Source organism: Phoca vitulina, unplaced genomic scaffold, assembly GCF_004348235.1.
Source record: "Phoca vitulina isolate PV1807 unplaced genomic scaffold, GSC_HSeal_1.0 scaffold53, whole genome shotgun sequence".
NCBI classification, from domain to species: domain Eukaryota; kingdom Metazoa; phylum Chordata; class Mammalia; order Carnivora; family Phocidae; genus Phoca; species Phoca vitulina.
In genome coordinates, this window is record NW_022589756.1 from 13,298,773 (window position 1) to 13,311,229 (window position 12,457).

A 12,457-nucleotide genomic window follows, 5' to 3' on the forward strand; every position below is an offset into this window, starting at 1 on the left:
CACGTGTCAACGAAAATTTTTAAGTCTCTTTTATAGGTTCTGCTGTTTAGTCATGCTGCCCCCGTTTGTACCTGTATAAATATATGTCTACATTTTTTCATATAGACTCATATTAAATTTGATCTTGTCTGTATTAATCTATTAATTCCAACTAGTGAAAACTATTTTGAATAATAAAAGTAATATCTATTGCATTTGCTATGTCTCGTAGCTTGCAATCATTCTAAAATTTGACAATTGACTATGTCTTTAGTCAAAGAAATACTTGAAAGTGAACAGGGCAACTATATAGTAAAATACAGTAAAGAAGAATCCTTGCAGAGATAAATTTCAGATCTACACCTCTCTCTCTCTCTCTCTCTCAGAGGAATAATAGAGTAAGTCACTAAGACATTGAAAGAGTTGACCAAATCATGAATAATAAATGCATGGCTGGCTGACTGGCTGGACAGATGGATGGATGACTAATAAAACTCTGAGGGAGTGATATTTTGTTAAGGAAGGTGATGAGACACTAAAGACAATATTTCATCCTTAGCTAAATGTGACACGTGGGGAAAACCTACTGCATGAGGTCCCCTTCTGTCTGACAAATGTTGGTAGTGAAAGAAGTTACCAAGAGAAAAGCCAGAGAAATAATGAAAATTATTTTCCTTAGATTGGTACAATTTTCTGAATGATAAAATAGACAGTAGTTTATGCAGTAAATAAAGCTTTAATCATGAATTACAGAGCTTCCCTTTCCAAAGAATAGCTGCATTTGATTCTCAAAATTCCTTGTTTTCCCTCCCAATCCAAGGAAAACAGGCATATAAAAAAGCCCAGTTCTTCATTTCATGCCCAGAAAGTAGGTGTGCATGTGTGTGTGTGTGCGCGCGCGCACATGATTTCCTGAGGCATATATTGTGCCTCAACACTCACTAAGACACAAAGTTAAATCTGTGCTGCCCATTTGCAGCTGTAAAAACCCAAATATTGGGCAGTGCTGCAATTTAAAGGGAATGAAATAGTGTAGCTTCCTAAGGCACAGAAGTAGGATCTATGAATGAAAATGTCAGAGAAATGTATTTGGCACAAGTGAAGGAAAAGTTTTTAAAGATTAGAAAGGGAAACTGATATTCGTGAATAAATAAGTTTAAATATATGTCAAGTTGATTCTTGTTCCACTAAATGGTTCTGAACAGCTGATGGGAGGAGAATAGAAGAACTCAATTATAAGTTTCAAGCAGCATTCTTTGTTGTGAGAACAGACTTTATTTTAAATATTAAGATAAACTTGTTTCTTTTTCTAGATAAACCAACCCAATGAGTTTTATAAGTGTAAAAACTAAGAAAAAATGTCTTCTGGGTAAAAAAAAAAAAAAAATACAGGACAATGTATTACCTAAGAAGCTAAACTATTCTACATAATGGGGAAAAGGTGGTTAGTTTCTTAGTGGTCGCTAATTTCTCTGTAAGCAGCAGGGGGAAAAAGTCTATGGCCATAATACAATCTTTCCCTTAAACTCAGATTATTATAATTATTTTAAAATGTTTATTTTCTGGTTCCTGGTGGCTCAGTTGGTTAAGCGTCTGCCTTCGGCTCAGGTCATGATCCCAGTGTCCTGGGCTCGAGTCCCACGTCAGGCTCCCTGCTCAGTGGGGGTCTGCTTCTTCTTCTCCCTCTGCCTCTCTTCCCCACTCGTGCACTCTCTCTCTCTCAAATAAACAAATAAAAATCTTTAAAATAAAATAAAATAAAATTTTTATTTTCTTAGAATCAGTCTAGAATTCCCTGTACTGACATATGGTAGGCCCCCCACATCTGTGTCTCACTTGTAACGGTTTCAGTTACCTCTGGTCAACCGTGATCCAGATGGCTGGCGATATTCCTTCTGACATATCATCAGAAGGTCAGTAGTAACGTACTGCTATGTCAAATGCCTACCTTATTTACCTCACTTCATCTTATTATGTAGGCATTTTATCATCTCACATCATCACAAAAAGATGGGTGAATATAGAACAAAACAAGATATTTTGAGAGAAAGACCACATTTATGTAACTTTTATAACAGTATCTTATTATAATTGTTCTATTTTGTAAATAGCTATTGTTGTTAATCACTTAATGTGACTAATTTATAAATTAAACTTTATCAAAGGTATGTACGTATAGGAAAAAACATAGTTTATAAGGTTTAGTACTATCCGCAGTTTCAGGCATCCACTGGGGATCTTGGAACATACATTTATATATATGTATGTATTTGCATATGTGTGTGTGTATATATATTTGTCTTAGTCTGTTTAGGCTGCCATAACAGAATACCATAGACCGGGTGGTTTATAAACAACACAAATGTATCCCTGAAAGTTCTGGAATCTGGGTAGTTTAAGATCAAGGTGGCAGCAGATGTGGTGTCTGGTGAGAGTCTACTTCCTAGTTCATAGTCAGACATATCATTTTGTCCTCAAATGGAGAAAAGGATAAGGGGGCTTTCAGGGGGTCTCTTTTATAAGGGCACTAAATCCCATTCATGAGGGCTTTGTCCTCATGATCTAATCACCCCAGAGGCCCCAACTCCTAATATCATCACACTGGGGATTAGGTTCAACATATGAATTTGAGGGGGTAACATAAACATTCAGTCTATAGCAATATATACATATCTGTATGTGTGTGTGTGTGTGTGTGTGTGTGTGTGTGTGTGTGTAATAAAATTAGCAGGAAAAAAACACAGATTTGGTGTTTATGCTGAGCTGGAAGACAGCAAAAGACTGACTTTGGGGAAAATACTGATGTTAGATTATTATATACTCTTAGAAATCTTATGGTTAGACCGTACTCCATATTGTGGGGGAGACATATGAAGTTTTTCCCCAAAGAAATCAGAGAGGGAGACAAACCATGAGAGACTCTTGACTCCGGGAAACAAACTGAAGGTTGTGGAAAGGGTGGTGGTTGGGGGGATGGGGTAACTGGGTGATGGGCATTAAGGAGGGCACATGGTGTGATGAACACTGGGTGTTAGATGCAACTAATGAATCGTTGAGCATGACATCAAAAACTAATGATGTACTATATGTTGGCTAATTGAATTTAAATTAAAAAAAGAAATCATGGTGACCAGAAGACATTAGAACAATATCTTTGAAGTGCTTTTAAAAATTGTCAACTCTGAATTCTGTGACCAGTGAACATATCCTTCAAAAATGATAGCAAGTAAAGACATTTTGATTTAAAAAAAAGAAAAGAAAAGAAATTTTTCTGCAGATGTAGTAGTTCTCATGGCCCATCTTCCTGGGTACAGTTAAATTCTGGAGAATTGAAGACTTGGAGATAGAAAACATTTTTCCATCTCAAGGTCACAAAGAGTTGGAGGACTGAATTGAAACAGGTGAGATTACTTGAGGGCTGCCCAGCTGGAGGTAGTAAGGTAGCCCCTAGGACATGGCAAAAAGCCAGGAACATAGGCAGGGCCTGGAGGTTTGCCACAGTGAAGCAAGCTAGGAACTCAGTAAAATGAAGAGGACCCTCTAATGGGTCTCAGTCCCGTTCATGTATTTGAGAACTTTTTCGTAGTTACTTTCAGATATTTTTATTGCTGGAATTCCCATCCATTTCCCCAAGGCTCCAATAATGTTCCATTAAAAGTTGTAGCTACATTCTGCCTTTGCCATGGAGGACCGAGAGCAGGCTCTGTGCCCAATGCTGGTGGTGATGCTGTATAAGAGAAAGCACAGCAGCCAGGGGAAAACCAATGTGATTTCTTGAAGTAGCAGGAATGGCTCAAGGGAAGAGGAGAGCAGAACCCCAGAAGACTACACTTAGAATGGCTCTGTGGAACATCTAGACCTAGTGGATTCCACCAAACGTTCATGGTGAGAACCAATGGTGCAACAAATAACATGGTAAAACCAACCACCTCCTGTCAAGTGAGTGTAGAATGCAAACTATTATGAGTTGTACAAAAAAAAAAAAAAAAAAAAAAAAATGCGACCTCAGTCTCCTAACTCCTGGTAGACAGGAATTACATATAACGTACATTATTTTCCAATAGTTAACTATCATAGCAACCCTTTGAAGTAGATATTCAAATTTTGTTTCCTACATGGGAAACTGAGGTTTTGAGAAGCTAAGTTTCTTACCCAAATACAACCTGGCTCCTAAATATCAACTTTAAGTTTTAGATTGAGTTATAGGACTTCAAATCTTCTGTTTTGTCTTTGAACCACACTTCTTTCCTAAATATGAGATATTAAAAAGTAATTAAGATTGCAACACCTGGGTGGCTAAGCCAGTTAAGTGTCTGACTCTTTCTCTTTTTTTTTTTTTTTTAAGATTTGTTTAAGAGAGAGAGAGTGTGGGGTGGGGGGAGGGACAGAGAGAGAAAGAGAGAGAGAGTCTTAAGCAGATTCAGCACTGAGCACAGAGCCTGATGGGGCTCAATCTCATGACCCCAAGATCATGACTTGAGCTAAAAACCTGCAGTTGGATGTTTAACCGACTACACCACCCAGGCACCCCAAGCCTCCGACTCTTGAATTCAGCTCAGGTCATGATCTCAGGGTTATGAGATCAAGCCCCATATCAGGACCCATGCTGAGCATGGAGCCTTCTTAAGATCCTCTCTCTCCTTCTACCTCTGCCCTCCCCACCCTTTCTTAAAAATAAAATAAAATAAAATAAAAAGTAATTAAGAGCTCTGTTAATGAAAGGATTCAGACAGAGTTTAAATGACAAAATGTCTGGAGATGTTATAAAGAAAATCATGTGTATACATGGGGTTTGGACCATATAGTTCCAATATACTGTGATTCTTACTCTTTGGCCCTGCGTTAATTATAAGCCACAAATCTAATTTCTTGGGGTGATATCTTCAGCCAATATCTTCAGGTGATATTTTCAGGTGACACAGATATTATAGCACATTCTCTGATATTTCTATTCCCAAATAAATGTGAAGAACTGAAATGAGGAACTCTTGAAAATTATTTCAGAATAGAAAGGAGATGCTGGACATCCTGTAGCATTTTTTAAAGAAAATAAATGACACCTGGATGAGCTTCCCTATTTCCAAGACTGTTGCAACATCAGCCATCAGGCATAGGGTTAAATGTGATGATTTTAATGACTTCAGTGCAGCGCTGGCATGGAGATAAATACAGTCTCCAAGGTTAGCCAGCACACTGAGGGAAAAGCCCACTTTCTGCCAAGGTAATGAAAATGCTGAAGGTCTGCCAGGGTTAATTAATAACACAGTGAGGAGACCCTGTTCACCAATGGTCATTTGGAGATGAACCAAGGTCTGCTTGAGTAAAGCTGGGCTGCCTGCCATCCTGGTCATCTCACAAGCTGCAATCACTGGGTGCAGAGAGCCCACAAAAATATTCTGTCTTGATCTGTTTGTACTAAAAGCCTCCCTTCTTTCCTTTAAAGATATGACTCAAATATTGAAAGTAGAGTCCCCAAATGTCCTTCTTTTGGATCTCAAACATTCTATCTACATTCTTCCTATTCTATCTACATTCTTCCTATTCTGGTACCCTAATGCCTCCAAAAACTTAATTACAATATTTTTATAAGAATTTTTTTCTTCATATCCAGAAGACTATCTGTAAATATTTACAATTTTTAAATGACAGACCCAATGGACTGTCCCCCCAAACCATTCAAAACTACCCTCCTCTTGCCTCCCTCTTCACTAAGTCATTCAATATCTGCAGACATCCAAAGGTCTTCTATAACATTCTCTCAAAATCTATCATTTCCTCATTAACATAAAGTGAGAGAGCATTTTTCTGGGAAGGATAACTTCTGAAAACAAAAATGTCTAAGCGTTTTGTTATTTGAGGACTTACAAATAGATTCTGCACTTAGATTTTTTTCAGAACTATGCGGTCTTCCCGAATTCCAGAAACTTTCTCAGTTGCGGTATTATACTGCAACAGATGAAGACTAAAAAATGGTCAGAAATTCACTTAGTTGGTCAACAAGTGTTGCTGATTTCCCTAATAAATGGGCAAATAAATCCAGAAATGGTGAGTATTCCAATTGTTATTTAAGATAACTTGAAAATGATCTGAAGATAATAAAAAAACTGGCAAGCTATTTTAGCTCCATGAGGGAAAAATGAAAAAAAGAGCTAAATTATATCTCTCAGAAAAGATTTGATAAACCCTGTGCTATGATGCTGCCTTCTTTGGGGATTGCTTAATAGCTAGTTCTGATAAATGGGCAGGGCCAGGGCTAGGATTAGGCAAGTGAGGCACTTGCCTTGGCCACAGAATTTAAGAGAGTGCCAAAGACTCAGTAAGAAAGATTAAATAATACTTACATGGAATATATTTTAGAAGTAAAAATTAATGTGAAAATTTGTGATGAACAAAATATCAAAATATCAAAATCTTAAATACAGGCAGGATCAGCTAATGGGTATGAGCTAAAAAGAGAATGAAATTATTTGGCATAATTTATAGAGATCAAAATCTCAATAAATTAAAAGTAGAACTACCATATGATCCAGCAATCCCACTTCTGGGTGTATATCCAAAGGAAACTAAGTCAATATCTCAAAGACATATCTGCATTTTCATGCAAATTACAGCATTATTACAATCATCAAGACATGGAAACAATCGAAGTGTCCATCGACAGATAAATGGATAAAAAAGATGCGGAGGATAGATAGATGATAGATAGACAGACCAACTGACCATGGAATATTTCAGTCTTCTAAAGAGGGAAATCCTGCCATTTGCCGCAACATGGATGAACCTGGAGGACATTATGCCAAGTAAAGAAAAAGTCAGACAGAGAAGGACAAATACTGTATGATCTCACTCATAAAGGGAATTTTTTAATGATATATTTTTTAAAGATATTATTTATTTATTTGAGGGAAAGAGAGAGAGAGATAGCGAGAGAGAACCAACAGGGGGGAGAGAGAGAAGCAGACTCCCTGCTGAGCAGGGAGCCTGATGGGGGACTCGATCCCAGGACCCAGAGATCATGACCTGAGCTGAAGGCAGATGCTTAATGGACTGAGACACCGAGGCGTCCCTCATAAGGGGAATTAAAAAAAAAGTTAAACTCATAGAAACAGAGTAGAAAAGTGGTTGCCAGGGGCTGAGGGGGTGGGGGGGAATTGGGGAAAAACCGGTCAAAGTATAAAACTTCCAGATATAAGATAAATAAGTTCTGGGGATCTAATGTTCAGCAGGGTGACTATAGTTAATATACTAGAGAGTTGCTAAGAGAGTAAATCTAAAGTGTTCCTATCACACTCAAGAAATGGTAACTATATGAAGTCATGTGTTAATTAGCTTGCTTGTGGTAATCATTTTGCCATGTGTACATATATATCAAATCATCACTTTGTGTATTTTAAGTATATATAATCTTATTTTTCAAATATTCCTCAATAAGACTAAGGAAAAAAAAACCCTCAACTATAGTACAAAAAAAAATGTGCAATGGGGAGAAGAAAAAAAAAATGAGTAATTTAACAACTGACATTAGAATCCCTGTTAGGGAAAAAAAATGCCCTCTCTTGAGAAAAGCACCTTTGATCAGTTCTTTCTGGTTGTAGGATGTGAGCCCTCAGAGCTTGGCCAGCATGGGTTGGAAGTGAGAAAAAGTGAACCAAATACCTTGTCAATACAGAGGGAATAATTTTCAAGGTATCTGGCCAGGCTGAAGGAGAAAAGAAAGAACAAGAAGACAAGAAAGGTAGTGAGCTAGCTCCCTAGGAAGAGGGTTGTGAGATTTTTAAGAGCAAGATTCTCTATGGTTCAACTCTGAGTGATTAGCTCTGCTGCCCTTGATTACAATTACTACCTTCACTGTCATTAAACCTTCAGAAAAAACTGCCCTATATACATTCTTGAGTTCATGTGATACAGGTAAAGGATAGTACTCAGAAGCGAGACTCCTTGGTCTCAATCCTGGCTCTCCCATTTATTATCTGCCTATTCTACTTTACATATGAAGAAACAAAGGGACAGGAATATTAACTTTCCCAAGTTAACATAACTGGGTGTGTAGATATTTATGGATTATCCTGTTTTATCTCATTTAATCGTTTTTAATCTGATTCCACTGTAGTCTGAAGTTAAGACTATGACCCTTTTAGTTTGCATTTTCTTGTTATGCATTTTCCTATTCTTTTAGTTTCAACATTTCTAAATTATTTTTTAAAGATGTATCTCATGTAGGAATTACTAGTTGTGTTTTGCTTTGTAATCCAACCAGAATCTTTGTGTGGAGGGGTTCATTTAGCTCACTCATTTTTATCAATACATTATTTTGGTCTTATCTCTGCCACCACATGTTCTGCTATGCTTTAAATTTCATTGTTTTCTTTTTTTTTTTTTACTATATGGTCTGCTTTATCCATTTTATTTTATTTTGAATGTTTCTTCAAATAATTTAAACCATTCATATTTTTGCTCTAATGATTGGGAAAGTTAATTAATATGTCTGACTCCTGCTTCTTCATACAGAAAGCAGAATAGGCAGATTAATAAAATAGTATATGCAAATATGTATACATATTTTTTATGTCTTTGAAAGTAGCATATCAAATTGATTAAAAAATTGAATAAAAACTAACAAAAGATACTAAAACAATTATTTACATTAGTAGAGAAAAAAAATCAAATCAATTTAGATCATTTTAGCAGTACCTGTCAGGAATCTGTAAAGTATTTACATATATAATTTTCAATTCAGTGCTTCTACTTCTGGTGGAAAAAAACAAATGCAAAAATTTATGTAAAGATTATTTCTTCAATACTTAGTGTGTACATACAGAGGCTTAGTATGTTACAGAAGATTTAAAATTTGCCATAATAAAAGCTTCTCAGTGACAGGAACTTTTGTCCTCTTTCTTCATTGATGTAGCCTCAGAAGAGCCCCAGGGCCATCAGAGGTACACAATAAATATTTGTAGAATAAAAGATTAAAGTTCTATATTTTATACTTACAAGGGTCTCATGAACTTTTTTATGGATATAATTGATTTCATTTGATTTTTTCTTTTTCTGATTGTTATAATTTTTTAATAATTCTGATCTACAACAACACTAACTAATAAAAGTTATAAGAAAAAACTTAATAATGAAAGTAATAACAGAAAATTTTGTTTTATCCTTTGTTCATAATAATTCATCTATTGATTTACTGTCAAACATGATGTTTTAATATCCCTCTCTTGAAGAGTTGGAAATATATCTCACCGTATTGAAGATTCTAATAAGTCAAGAAGAATAGAAACTTGTTTGTCTTTGTTAGTACTATATAAAATGTCTAATATTATATCCCAGTGAAAGTTTTTTGAAGGAAACATAACAAAATATTTTGGTACACTAGGGTGCTTGGGAGCAGCTTCTGAAATGCTGACATAAACCAATCCTCAACTTCTAGCTTCAGTTTATAAAAATATTTTGGATTAAAAAAATACAAAAAAAACCCTGATTTTTTTACTTTCTGAATTGTACAGAAGTACCACAATTGTTTCCACTTAACATATATTTTAAATGCAGAAAATTCTACTCTGAACTCTACACATGTAGTCCATTTCTTAGTGCAAAACACTCATATGCAAATACCTGTTTTTTAATATATTTTTTTTTTACTTTTTAAAAGTAAAAATCTCAACATCACTCATCATCAGGGCAATACAAATCAAAACTACAATGAGATACCACCTCATATCAGTCAGAATGGCTAAAATTAACAACTGAGGAAACAACGGATGTTGGCCAGGATGTGGAGAAAGGGAAACCCTCTTACACTGTTGGTGGGAATGCAAACTGGTGCAACCACTCTGGAAAACAGCATGGAGTTTCCTCAAAAAGTTAAAAATAGAACTACCCTACAATCCAGCAATTGCACTACTAGGTACTTACCCAAAGGCTACAAAAATACTCATTTGAAGGGATACATGCACCCCGATGTTTATAGCAACATTGTCAACAATAGCCAAATTATGGAAAGAGCCCAAATATCCATTGACTGATGAATGGATAAAGAAGATGTGGCATATATATATATATATATACACACACACACACACACACACACACACACACACACACACACACAATGGAATATTACTCAGCCATGAAAAGAATGAAATCTTGCCATTTGCAATGACATGGATGGAGCTAGAGAGTAGTATGCTGAGATAAGTCAGTCAGAGAAAGACAAATACCATATGATTTCACTCATATGTGGAATTTAAGAAACAAAACAAATGAACATAGAGGGGAAAAAAAGAGAAAGGCAAACCATAAAACAGACCTAACTATAGAGAACAAACTGAGGGTTGCTGGAGGAGAGGTGGGCATGGGGATGGGTTAAGTGAACGATGGGTATCAAGGAGAACACTTTTGATGAGCACTGGGTGATGTATGGAAGTGTTGAATTGCTATATTGTACACCTGAAACTAATATTACACTCTATGTTAACCAACTGGTATTTAAATAAAAACTTGAAACTATAAAAAAAATAAAAATAAAGGTAAAAAATTTTTAAATAACAATCTGATGAGTAATATATATTAATTGTAGAACAGATAAAAAAGTATGAAGAAGAAACATGATATTATTCATAAACCCACTGCTCAGGGGCACCTGGGTGGCTCAGTCAGTTAAGCGTCTGCCTTCAGCTCAAGTCATGATCTTGGGGTCCTGGGATGGAGCTCCCTGTTGGGCTCCCTGCTCAGCGGGGAGTCTGCTTGTTCCTCTCCCTCTGCCCCACCATGCTCTCTCTCTCTCCTTCTCTGTCTGTCAAATAAATAAATAAAAAGTCTTAAAAAAAAGAACAAAACAAAAAAACCCACTGCTCAGAGATAACAAAGCTAGTATAAATGTCTATCTATTTATCCATCTGTCTTCTTATCTAAATACATTAGGATACCACTGTGTTTGAATGTCCTAATAATTTCTTCAAACATTATCATGTGCCTTTTCTCATATCATTATATATACTTCAAAACCATGAATTTTGTGGCTGTGGCAATATTTTATAAAACATAACAAAATTTTTAACCTACTGTTGATATTTAGGTTATTTCTGATCAGTAATTGTATAAATAACACCATGAAAAACAACGAGTATGTAAATCTTCATGTGAGAATCATTTATTATTCTTTCCACAGGGGAAAAACCTAAGAGAGAAACTATGAGATCAAAGGATATGATCCTCCAAGGTCATGGGATTTTTTTTATGCTATTAACATTAAAAGAAAGAGCTCTCAGATCCCATCTCTTTGAGTTTCTGCAAATTATAAAAATAGACATACTGTTGTCCTTATCAAAAGTCACCAGAAAGAATTTCTGCTTAGTCATGATACTGGATAAAGGCTAGCCTTTTCCAATTTCATTTCTAAAAGTAGCATGATCCAAACACTAACCCTGAAGGACCCCAAGGAACATAATACAAAGAGTCCTTCTAAGATAGCAGATAGCAAGCATGTTTGAAAAAGAGAGTGCCGGGGAGGGAGGTTCATTAATATTGCCATTTGCTGAATTATGTGCTGCTTACCCTTTCAGTCTTGCAATTCGTCTGCCATTGGACCTGTACATCCCCTAAAAAATGATATGTCAGGGACAACACGTGGAAATCAGAAGAGGAGGAGGTGTGGAACATGTCTCTATTACTTGAAGAAAGTTATCAGTGAGATGAGACAGACTCAGTTCCTGGGGACCTTCCAAATTTATTGTTTACCAATTGATTCATCTTAGAAATGGAACGATAAAACACTAGGACAAAGGATGGTCTTGCTTACCAAGTCTGTTCCCCCACAGGGCAGCGTTATGCACTTCCAAAACTTTATAGGCCTCCTTCAAATGACTCAAGGGATGGGAATTTCACCACCTCTCCTGGGAGATTCTTTTATGGCCTCTTACGTCTCACCCATTATGAAAGTCTTCCTGATGAAAGCATTTTTTTTTTTTTCTTTTCTTCAGTTCATTCATTACCCTTAGATAATCCCCTAAAGACCACCTCCACAATCCCTCTCCTTCTTTGGGGTTTATACTTTCAATTATCTGCAAATGGCTATCAGGCCCCCACCCCACACACACATGCACATACACTCCTTAGCTCTTCAACCAACCTACACACATGTAATTCTTTTAATCTTTCCTCATGCATCAAAACCTCCAGCTGCTTAATCATTTTAGCTCCTCTAATAAGCAGCGAATTTGAAGGGGGATTATGGTTTCCTTCTCAGGCTTTTCTCATGTCAGCTGTATCCCTTCTCCCCAACCACATGCCAGATTTCTGTATGCCAATAGCCATTCATCAACGGAAATGAGGGTTTTCTGGAATGCTCTGCTGTATAGTACAGAAAAAAAAAAAAAGATCCTTCCTACCCATAACTCATTTCTAGGGCGAATCAATATTTATACAAACTAATAAGGAGGAAAACTCTGAAAGATATCTGGGATCTACCCTAAGTTTT